The following is a 12,372-nucleotide window of genomic DNA, read 5'->3' as shown; positions in this document are numbered from 1 at the left end:
TGGGACAACCACAGCTTGCCCAAAGGCCAACAGGAGGAGAAACATTAATTAATTAATTAATTAATTACAGTTATTGTCTTTCAAAAGGTTTGTTCCATCTGACACCTGATATTCTGGACCTGATTTCTGACTGCCAGCCCTGACCCCTGGGCTCATCCCTATCTTGCAGCATGGGGATGGGATGGGATGGGATGGGATGGGATGGGATGGGATGGGATGGGATGGGATGGGATGGGATGGGATGGGATGGGATGGGATGGGATGGGAGCATGCCGTTTGTTCCAGGGGGAGTTCTGGGGTTGAAAGTGTTGAAGTTACCATAGAGCATCCTCCTCCTTCACTGGGGTTTCCCTACTCCAAAATATAAGCAGGTGACACGAGATGCTACCAAATCAGCACCTTGCTGAGTGGTCACCCGCTGTGTGGGCCAAACCAAAGTCTGCTTGCAAAAAAAACACAGCCCTGTGCCACAACACATTGTCACCTGGCAGAAAACCATCGCTGATTGTCTCTGCATAGGAAAAAAAACAGGGCAGTCAAAACCCCCTTGCACAAGCCAGGATGGGGGCTCTGCTCAGCACCCACCATGGGCCACCTCCACCACCATCCCTGCCCCTCCACAGCAGCACTGCTGCTCTGAAGGGAGCCATGAAAAGACACCACCTTGCTTCGGGAGGAAGAAAAGAAACCGGCTTAGCTGTGGAAGGAAAGACAGCTACTATTTGCTATTCAAATCAGGAGGCATTTCTGGGCACAGGTCAATGAGAAAGGGAAACTTTCAGGCTGAAAGGATATGGACTTTGGAGATTTTCGTTGAGAAATGGTGTTTACTGGTTTCATACGCCATCGGCGTGCAAACACACCCCGTGACGCCGGGCAGACATCAAAAGGGCCCTTTCTGTGTGGCTAAGCAGAGGAAAGCCGGGTGTCCCGGGGGAGCTTAGCAAAGATTATACACGTCTCTTTGGTCGAGGACAAAGCTCCTGTGCTCGGGCACTTTGGGTGCTTGCTCCTCCTTGCAGACATTGAATGAATCAGGTGCATCTGGTGGATACCAGCATGGTGCCACGCCAGCAGGTAGAGCATCCTGGTGGCCATCAAGGGGTTTCCTCAAAGATGATGATGGCCATGACCCCGTAGTCACCCGTGCAAGCAGCAAATGCAGGCAGCAGCAGCAAGGAGGGGTTCGGGGCTCCCCTGGGAGCTGGGTGCACGGAGATGCTCCGAGCTCCTCAGGCAGGACCGCTCCCATCTGACAGTGATCAACCAACACGTGGCGAGAACATGTCGCGCTCAACAACCTTCCACAAAGGGAAAACATCCAAGGAATCTGCCCAGCCTTTCCCAGGGCGCTGAGCATCAAAAGTGCCTCGTTTCAGCGAGCTGCCACGTGGGGGGCAGTTTCCTCATTTCGTTTAATTTCTGCTTTTATGTTGTGTCAGGATATTCCTGTGGCTGCAGCTCTGTTTCACACCCTGTTCGTGCCGTATGCAGCATTTACTCACGGCCTTTGACGTCACGACGCCCAAATTATCGCGGGGAATTTTGACTTCCCGTTGAGATTTGCACCAAAGCACATTGCAAAGCGATGGAATTCCCACAGGGGCAGAAATATGTTTTTGTGCTTGAGGGAAGGAGCTGCGAGCAGAAAATGCCCCGTCCCTGCTCTGGGGTGGGGTGATAGCAGGGTGCCAGCGGGCGGGCACCTGTGCATCCTTTCCTCTCAGGTGAGCTGTGCAGAGGGGGCAAAACCAAAGCAATGCCTCCCCCTCCTCACATCAGCAAGGTGTTCAGGCTGCATCAGAAGTGATCAAAAACTGTGGGTGTAGATTTCTTCTTCTTCTCAGGAGCAAAGTGGGAATAAGGATGAAACCATGCTGCTGCCACAGCCCCAGTCTTCATCTTCCTCTCCCCCATGCAGATTGCTGGATGCCAGGCCAGACGCTAGAGGAGACCCCAAAATCCCCATCCTGCCAAGAGCAGAGATACAAACCAGAGGAAGAAGTCAGTGGGTTCAGGTGGTTTCCCACAGCACCCCTGCAGCACTTCCCCACTGCTTCCCAAGCCCAACATTTCCCCGCACCTGAAACCAAGCAGCACTAAACCACACACACACCCTGAGACCCCAAACCAAGCATTAACCCTTCTCCTATTTCCTAAAATGATTAAAAAAAAAAAAAAAAAAAGTAGAAAAAGTCAAGATTTGGTTCAGCTTTGCAGTCAAAGCTCGGTCTAAATGCTCAAGAGCTCAATTACTCCTTGCTACCGTATTACACTCCCACACCCTTAAATTAATAAGGAACTATCTTTAATGCAGCCAAAGTGGCTCCAGATGTGAGCCACTTCCACAGCCTATTATCAGCATCGTGTTTGTTTTTCGATATTGACTGTGTGTGTAATATAATCCTTGTTTATGATAATTGATTTTCCTTGGGCTGCCTTCCTGGGAATAATATGCACACTTTTTAACTCTCTTTTTAAAGATCAAATGGCATTTAGGACTGGTGATTTGAATCTGAGTTGGTCAGAGCATTTAATACAATAAGAGTGAGCTTAAAGGAAAGCAGTTAAACCCTGGATATTTTTCTTATTGCATAGCCTGAAAACCCTTGAATTGAGAGGGAAGTTTGCATCTATTTTCTTGTCGTCTATTTTAAAAGCTGTCAGAGTTGGTTAGTCTCTCTTAAAATTAGTCCTTTGGATCATCTTCTTACTAAAAACAAAATCTGAGCTTTTTTTTTTTTTGCTTTTTTTTTTTTTCTTAAAGCGATAGCGGATTAGGGCAAGAAGCTTTGTTTAGCTAAAGCGAGGGATTAGAGGAGATTTGCCCCCATAAAGTTGTGGTTTGATGGTGCTTTTATCCCTGGATGTTGCTAAAGCTGTGTTGCTTCAGGATTAGGAGCATACAAAGAGTCTCCTTGTGCTGTTTCACAGCCAAGAGAAAGAACGGGGGGGAGCGGGAGAGACAGGGGAACACATGCAGCAGAATTGGGAATTCCTTGGTCACACAGATCTGAAGTTTAAACCCCCTGACACAAACGTTGCCGGACACGTCGTGCATGCGAGATGGCCAAACCTGGTGGGAACGGTGAACGGCGGGGCGGAGGGGCCGCGGGCTGCGGGACCGCCTGAATGCCACCTCCCGGCCTCCCAGCAGGGCTTTCCACCCAAAATGAGGAAAATTCAGCCCGAGCTGGCAAGGGGAAAGCAAGATCTTGGTGTGGTTTGGGCAGCACTTCTCCCAGGAGAAGGTTGGAGTAAGGAAAGCAAATGTTTCCTTGTCCAAACGCTGGCCAGTGTTCATTGGGATGGAGGTGCCCATCCTGCCCACTTCTGGGAGATGTTCCCACTGTGGCATGTGCCCAAGCAATGTCCCCACCATGTTCTGAAGAGCCATGTCCTAGGCCAGTCTGAGATGTTAGAGAAGGAGTGGAAAAGCCCCAGGTAACAACATCTCCCCGTGTCCACCCCAAGAGACCTGCTGTGCCCACCATCATCTTCGGTGCTTCTGAGCTGGGCTGCCAAAGCAAGGACACATCCTCAGGCAGTGCAGCACACCACCCTCCAAAAAGCTTAAGTTTTATACACACAGAAGACCTCCCTTTACCAAATGAAAGCACAAAGGAGCTTTTCACCTGCCAACCCTTCTTGTGTGACAAAATTATTTCAAAAGCAGGAGCAAGTTGTATTAAAATGAACCACTCAAACGCAGTAAAATTCACAAAAGGCAACTTACTTCTGTCCTGCAGCAATCTGTGTGCTTTTCCCTGCTTTTTATTTATTCTAGGGGACACGGAGCTTGTATAGAAGCTGTGCGTGCACGGGGAGCGCCTCGCTCCATGCACCTGGTGTGCATGTCCCCACATCGCTGTGGGGCAAGAAGAAAATGCCATTTGATCAGGTTTGAGTTCAGAAAAGTCACCTCGAAATACCACAACACCTTCTGGGACATGAAAGTCTCCCAGTGACACTGAGTCAGCATGCTTCCACGGGGCAGAAATACAGCTCTCCTAACGCGGTGCGATGTTGGGAAATGCAATTTAATTTTAATATTCTTTTCCTTGACTTGTGAATGTATGTTTTGCAACACATTAAAATAAATAAATAAACAAACAAAAACCACCCATGCCCTGTAAACATAGGAAGCTCCATAAAGCAGGCATCCCGCTCCCACTGCTGGAAGGGGGTTCAGGATGGGGACGGGACCTGGCTGAGCTGGCAGACCCCATGGTGACCACATGGACATTTCAGCTCCCTGCAGTCAATTCCCTGGAAGTGCTGCAGCTACCGAGCTCACCAGGCAGCAGGGCAGTGTGACGGAGGGACAAAACCTCCTTAAAAAACAAGCATTCGCTCTCAAAACCTCTTTGCATCATACGACCTTCAAAACAAATCAGAAGGTAAAATAAACACGCAAAAAGCAGCCGGGGTATTTGGCCTGACTGAACTCCATCAGGGCTGCGGCGCTGTAGGAATGCATTATCAGTTCCCAGCAATTTTTGATTTTTCCCCAGTGTGGAACTGCAGAAGTGGCCTTATTGAAAGGCCAGAATCTGCTTCTATTTCAACCAGTGACAGCTACATTTATATTAAGTTGATTCCCCCTTGAAATTACCCAAGTTTAAAGAATTATCTGTCTGCAAGGGGAAAAAAAATAAGGAAGAAAAAGAAAACCATGCACCAACAGTGGCTATTCTGGATGTTGTTCTCAGTTTGGAAATTACCTATTTAAGTCAATAAATGGGTTAGGAGGAGGGGAAGGAAAGGAAGGTAGTGTTTGTGGTTCTTAATCATAGCTTCACAGGGTTTAGCTGCTCTCCCACTGTTGAAAAATGTTTCAAAAAGCAAAATAAATGATCTTCTAGTTACTAAAGTATTGATTTTGCCTACATCCAGTAATAAAGAGCAAGTCACCTGTAGGTAAAACTCTTGTAAAATATATTTGATACTATAATAGTCTGGAGATAGAGTTATATGCAGCTGAGAGAGGCAGAGGGATGACAAATCATCTCTAATAAGGTGTTTACCTAACATATTTCATGTCAAGTGCTACCCAAACCTGCATGAGGCTCATTTTCCTTTCCCCTCCTCTGTCCCCTCTCGGAGAAAGGGGTAGGCACAGGGATGGCATCACAGTGCCTGCAGCCGATGCATCCCCGTGATGGGGACCTGGGCAAACCCCCAGCTGGTGGGGATGCAAAATTGGGGTGGGAATCCTGCAGAGCAGAGGCTCTCAGCAAAACTGGCCACCCTTTGCAGAACAAACATCACCAGTTCATCACCCCCATGGTCTCCAATGGTCTCTGATGGGGAAAATGGGAAGAAATGCCTCCTCCAGATGCTCCAAAAGCAATGCACAACTTCGAATCCCAAACCCACTGGTGCTGGTGGAGGTGTTCACTGGGACTAGTGCCGCACTGCTGCTCGAGGAGGGAGGGATCACTTTCCCCAGCCCGCTCATGTCCTTGAAATTTCTCCTGTGGAAAATACGGCCAGCCCGGCTTTGTGCCTGGGAGATGGATTTTATCCCCCAGGAAACATATCTATCATTTTGCTCAGAGGTAGGTACGAAATAAATGCAGTCATGCATTTGAGCATCCGTTACCGAAGGACTGAACTTAGTGCTAAATGATGTAAATCTAGATAAATACCACCGCTTTTGAATAAATTACGTTGGATTTACACCGACGAAACCGCAGCCAGCTGTGCTGCCAGAACAGGCAGAGCTCGCACTGATGTCTGAAAGACCAATATGTGGGTATTTTCCTGAAAAGATGGGTGGGAAGAGCCAGTGCTGGGTGTGATGTGCCTGTTAAGGGCTGGATCTTCAGTCCCAATGTCACAGCACTTCCTTGGCTTCAGTGACACGGGGTTGGGTCAAAACTCCCTTACCTTGAACTGCTTCCATTACCTGCAGCCATACAGGGGGTTCATCACATAGTTCCCAAAGGAAGCAAATCTCCCCACAACAAAGGTCTATTTCTGAAATTTCTGGGTACCGCAAAGAAGCGGAGCAGAGGTTAGGTTTCCTCTGCTCCTGGCTTGGGTCCGGCTCCAGAGAGCAAGAGCTAGGCCCCCAGTCAAGAACTGAATTTAAACACCCTTCTGGAGCTTCTGGGGTGTAAACAATAAAATAGAGTGCAGCAGCCATGCAGGTTGCTATTAAATATGTGAGGAAAGGCTTTTCTGGTGAGGAGGTGCCTGTCAGAGGAGAGGCAGCACCCCTGGTGCCTCCAAGAACACTGCAGGATGCCCAAACCACAGGGTGACGAGGGCCATAAGGGAGGTTGGTGAGGGTGGGTGGCTGGATGTGCTCCTGCCCTCCTCCGTCAGGACCTGGCTGAGCAGCAGGACATTTTATGATGCTTCACCATAGGTTTTCTGTAAAAAAATTCTCAGCAGGATACGTCTGGAATTGGCTTTGCTCAGGTCTGGTGAATGCCTTCCTCAGAAGGTCTCAGACCCAAGGAGCTAGAAGAGGTCTGTGGCAATGTGGTGGTGAAGGCCCAACCTCTGCCCACAGAGCACTCATCAGAGGAGGAAGAAGGTGTCTTGTGCCCAACTGCAACAGTTGAGTCAAACCACAACTGCCCGCATTTCAGCCCTGCTGGTATTTTTTTTTTTTTTTCTCCCAGGCTATTTAGTTACTTTGAAGGTGGCTCCAAATTCCTGATGGAAATCCAAATGTTCCATAAGGGGATATTGTTGAGCCATCTCCGCTCATTTAGCGAAAACAACACCTGCCCTGGCCTTAGACTGATGGATAAAATTTGCTTAAGGATGAGAAGCAACCCAGGCACTGGATGGTCCCAGAGCAAGGGAAAGCCACAGGTAAATGCACGACTTGGAAAAGAAAATTAATATTATTGACAATTAAAAATGGGAGCATTTCTACTACCTTATGGCAAAATTTCCATGTCAGCTGGGGGGTCGCTGATTCTTTCTGGACAGCCTTTGACAAGAAAGGCAGAAAACCACCCGTGTGCACCTCCGTGCTGGCTCTGCCACCAGCCCTGGCCAAGCAGTTTGCTGTTGCTCATCACCTCTCCTGCTCCCAGGCCCCTGTTGGCAGGAGGCTCTGAGCACAGCTGGGGTTCACCGAGGAAAGAAATAAGCAGCTCTGCCCGTCATAACTATACTTTAAATTCCCTGCACGGGAGAGACTTCCCCTTTGCATTCTCTCAGCTAACACTTTTGCCAAGAACCAGAGGCTGAAAAAATTGATCTCTTTGGCTGTTTTCACCTAATGCTCTTGGTAGATTTGATTCCTTACAGGTATATAAATATATATATTTTAAATAGGCTAAACTAAGAAATGGTTTATTGCAGTTACAAACTGCAGTTAATAGCAAAAAGAAATTCCCTTGGCTGCTTGTGAGAGAAGGATGAAGCCAAAGAGGGAAAATGAAGCATTTTTACTCAAACATACAGAGCTAGTTATTATCACAATTAACACAGAGCAGGAGCAGGAGAAGCTGAGCTTGCTCCACAGTTAGTGATATTCAGCTCACCTTCTTGAGGCACAAAATTATAAAACCACATCCTGCTGCCATCCAGGCATAAACTTCCTGCAGCAAGGTCTAGGAGGGAAGAGATCTCTAACTCTTGTCAGAGGGGTGAAAGCTTGATGAGGAATTGGAGGAGGTGGAAGAAAGAAAGCAGGAGAGAAGGTGTTGGGTTCCCTTTAAAGCAGGTACCTAAATCTGAGGATATTTTTTTAAACCCTCTTTAAGATGAAGGCTCTGCTAATAACATGTCCAGAAGATGGCTCCTGGCAAATTGCTTTGTTATTCTTGTCAAAAAAAAAAGTCCCTTGGAAGCAGTCAATTTTAAACCATATATCAAAATGATTAATTGCCCTTAAATGAGCAGATGTTGAAGTACCCTTGAATGGGGCTAACGCCTTTTTGGATTGCAAACATAATGTATTCATGGACTTGGAAAAATACCATTAGGGCTATTAATTAGCTATGAGCACCAAAAGCTTTGGTGACTCCAAGGTGTTCACTTTTTTTTTTCTTCTTCTTTTTAAAACTTAAGGGGGAACAACTGGTTTTGCAGGAATACGGTTAGCAGGTATTTTTTAATGCTGTGCAGAAAACCTCGTGAAGTAGGTCAGGTTTGGGGAAGCTGTAAGAAATACTGGCTGACCCCTAAACATGGGGAGAAACTAGCCACAACAGCCAGTGTGTGTTATGGCAAAAGGACTTACAAAGGGGAGAGCACAAATGGAGTGGAGCAAGGAAAGGGAAAGGGAGGAATAAAAATAAAAACCTGGTATCGCAGGAGGCTTCTGAGGTTGTAATTCTGCTCTCAGCCAAGGGAAAATGTGCTAAACTGCAAACATTGAATGACGGTTTGAGTCAATTTGGGAGCAAAAGGTGTTTTGTGTCCTCCTCATTTGGGGAGAAATTAAGTTTTATTACATAGTTAACCCCGGAGGAAAATATATATATATATAAATTCCTCTCCCCACTAATCTCACTTTCCTCCAAACCTTCAAGAGCAAAAGGAGAAATGTAGCAAGCTGTGGCTTCAGACTTTTTAGTAACAGAAAATCCTTAAATGTGAGCCTGTTTTGGTCTCTTTTCAGATACTGCATCAAATATATTTTCAATGAATTCATGAAAGAAAAAAAAAAAAAAAAAAAAAAGGAGGCAGGGGAGAGAAAAAAAAAACTTTTTAAATCTGTTTAAGTTTATAAACAAGATTAAAGAAACAATGTCAAGGGTCTTATGGAAATGGTGATAGTGCCCCTTTAAATAAGAGCAAGTGGAGATTTTCTATATCACTGTGCAGTTTAAATCTTTCTTGATGGACCGGACACTAGTCCTCCTTAAATCCTTCAGAAAGCTGCTTTAAGGAAAAAGGCTGCGAGGAATTTCTTCTCGCTTTAATTGCTTAAGAAACGGTTCCCACAATGAGCTGTGGCCTAGATTTGCCTCTCATTTAAGTTCTGATTTTTAAAAGTTCACAAGTTAATCCCCTTTCGGTCTCACACGAATGCGGTTGGCGTCGGGGACAAAGTACTGGACAATGTCTGGAACATTTCAAACCTCCCAAAAGATGCCCCATACCAAAAAATAAAACAAAACAAAACAAAACAAACCCCAGCAAAGTGGTCTTGATTTAGTTAAGTAACTATCTTAAGACCTTGTTGCCATTATAATTTGAGGGAAGAATAAATCGTCCTGCACTGTATCTGCCGTAGATGCAGGGTAAGGAGGTCTCTCAGGGTTTGCAGTTTTCTTCCTCGTCCATCTTTCAAGGATGGAGCTTTATTTCTCTTCATTCCACGTGAAATTAAACCTCCGCATCGCTTTACTGTTCTGGCAAGAGGTGGAAGAAAATTCCCCAAAACAAAAAGGGAGAGAAGGAGGGAGTTAATGCGGTAGCTGTTTAAAACATAACCAGTTTGGCTTTGGTTTTAGTTGTTCTGAGCAAACAGCCACGATTTTTGTGCGAATGCAAGTCCGGTTACACTCCTTTATAGCACATACCTACTTACTTAGAGTGGGAGAAAAAAAAAATACCAAGATAGGGAAATAACATTTCTTCCTAAATAATATGAGCAGAGCGCAATTTCCTTCCAAATTTATGCTCTGATCATCCCGTGGATTTTTTTCCCTCAAAAAAAAAAAAAAAAAAAAATCACTTTTCAGCTGTCTTTCCCGACCAGCAGGTGAGGGTGCTCAGTGCCTACGTGGAAACCTGAAGTTCCCAGCTCACTTGGGGAAGATGCCAGAAATGGCTTTAGAGGGGAGCTGGGGGGACGTGCGGGGACCCAGGCTGTCGGCCAGGATTGTATCGTTCACCCCACGGCGGTGTAAAATGTCCTTTCTGCCTGGGGAGAGAGGAACCCCCCAGCCCACCCAGCGGGGGTGCCAGATGTGGGCACCCCTATATTTCATTTTCCTCCGCGATGCGAAACTTCCGAGCAAAAATCGCCCGATTTCCGCCCATTTTCTCCACTCGGCTTTCATTTCTTTTTTTAATTCATTACTTTATTTACCGGTTAAATTATTATTATTATTTTACCGAGGGGGTGGGAACAGCCATTTCTCGCCCAGCAAAGCCGGGGTTTGCTGGCGGACTCGGTGCCAGCCGCACTTTTGCGGAGCCCCCGGGGGAGAGGGGGGGACGGGACGGCTGCAGGGGGTCCCCACCGCATCCCTCCCTCGGCTCCCCCGTTTTGGGGAAGAAACCTTCGGATTTGGGGCACAACTCGAGCCGGTCTCCGGATGTTTTGCCCCTATCGATACGTTGGGGAGGGGGGAGAACTGCGTGAAACCAGCTGTGCGGGCACACTGGGGATGCTCGCCTATTTACTCGTTTCTGCGGGACTCGCTGAATTAACCGCAGATATTTATTTCGAGGGGCTGCTAAAAGCGCAGAAACCCCGTCGCTGGAGAGCCCGGCAAGATTTTCTGAAGACAGAGAGAAACTCTTATTAATTCTTCCGGGGTGGGGGGGGAGGGAGGGAGGGAGAAAGAGGGGAATTAAAACTAAGGATTTTTCATCGAAGCAATCCCAAAATCTCCCGTGCTTAATAGCTCAGCGAGCAGAAAGGCGAGACAATGGTGTAACCGCGGGCGGAGGGGCTGGGATTTTTTGTGCCTGGGCTGCAAGCACCAATTCAGTAACAACAGAGGGGACCTCGCCCCCCCCCTCCCCGGCACACAGAGAGGGGGGGTCCTTTCCCCGTTAAATTCAACCACGGAGCCCTGCAAAGTTTGCCGGCCGCTTGGGCGGATTTTTGCACCTCGGGGCTGCCTCCTGCGAGCTACAGGTCGGGGGGGCGGCTGTCCGACAGGCTTGGGGGGGTTTCCAGGAGGGTGGCACGAATTTGGGGAGCATCCCCCGCCTGCCCCCCTCCCGCCCCCGCCGCAACTCGTTGTGGTTAGCGGAGTGGGGACGGTGCGGGTCGCAAACCCGGTGTGGGTGTGCGGGGGGTTCCCTTGGCACAGCCACCCCAAAAGGCAAGGGGAGCAATTCCCCATGGGCTTTTTGGGGGGGTACCCACGCAAACCGGGCACGGAGGCCCGAAAAATTGCCCCGAAAAGCGCAAACCGCGACGGGAAAAGCCGAGTTTCGCCCAATCGGTTTCCCGGCCGAAAGCGGGCGGTTATCAATTATCGGGGCCGGGGGGCGGCAGGGCGAGGGGCTCCCCTCCTTCGTGGGCAGCGAGGGCTGGAGGAGGCTGGAACAGATTTAAATAGATTCACCCCCACCCCTTCCCCGGGACAATCACTTGGTTCCGCGTAACCCCTGGAAAAAGTCCTCATACAATAAAAATAAATACAAGAAAGTGGCACTTGGAGCCTCTGGTGTCTTGAGACAGACCGACCCCCTCTTTTTTTTTTTTTTCTTCTTTTTTTTGGTCAGAATTTGTACAAAATATCAAGCTCAAATTAAAAGGTCCTCTCCCCCCCTCTTATTCTTTCTTGTTCCCTTAATTCCTGTCTAAACGGTTTTGCTCTGGGAGAAGAAATCTTTTCTATAGGAGGGAGAGAGGAAAAAAAAACCTTCAAGAAGAGAAGGGTATTATTGTTTTAATCCTCTTACCCGCAGTCATTTTAAAACAGGGTGTTTTGGAGCCTGAAATGGCGTCTTGTCTCCCAATCCCATCCTAAATCCTTCTGGGCTGGGAGAGAATCTAAAGGCAAGGAGCTGGCATCTATTAGCAATCTCTCTAAAGGCTTTAAACTGCTCTTTCTGCTGCGAAGGCATGGCAAAGCTGAAAAGCAAATACAACCCCGCTCCAGTTAGTTAGCTCTGCCAGATAACCAGCCCGACCGCTGGACGGGAAGGTACCTGCGAAAATCCCGCAGAGAGGGGAAGAAAGAAAAAGAAAAGAGAAAAAAAAAAAAAAAAAGAGAGAGAGAGAGAGAGAGACGGGTTTCCTACTTTTATGCCCTGAAAAAAATATGTATATATTTCGGGTGAGGGTGTTAAAATGAAATAAAATAGAGTAAAAGCGAGGTGATGCGTTAACCCGTCGTTTCTTCTCCGCAGAAATATCTGGCCTCTGCTCCTCTCTCTTCCCTTTCCCCCTCCAAGCCCCCCGCTCCTCAAAGCCCCCCGCTTTCTCCCCAGTTTTTTCTGCCCCCTCCCGGCCCGTTTTAGAGACCAGCCGAGGGGTGTAGGATCAGTCTGGGGAGCTGCGACGGCTCTGTGATTAACGCTGGAAGATTATTGCCCCCACAACACACCCCAGCTCACAGGGGGATATCGGGGAGAAGAAAACTTCAGGGTCTGATCCAGCGTGGTGCTAACCACGGGGCGGGGGGGGCACGGCTTCCCTCCCCTATGTCTCACGGCCCTCATCACCCCCCCGGCCCCGGGTCTAGCCCTCCTCCCTCCAGCGGCATC

This window comes from Anas platyrhynchos, chromosome 8 (assembly GCF_047663525.1).
Source record: "Anas platyrhynchos isolate ZD024472 breed Pekin duck chromosome 8, IASCAAS_PekinDuck_T2T, whole genome shotgun sequence".
NCBI classification, from domain to species: Eukaryota; Metazoa; Chordata; class Aves; order Anseriformes; family Anatidae; genus Anas; species Anas platyrhynchos.
The sequence above is the reverse complement of the archived record's forward strand: the minus strand, read 5'-3'. Positions refer to the sequence as shown.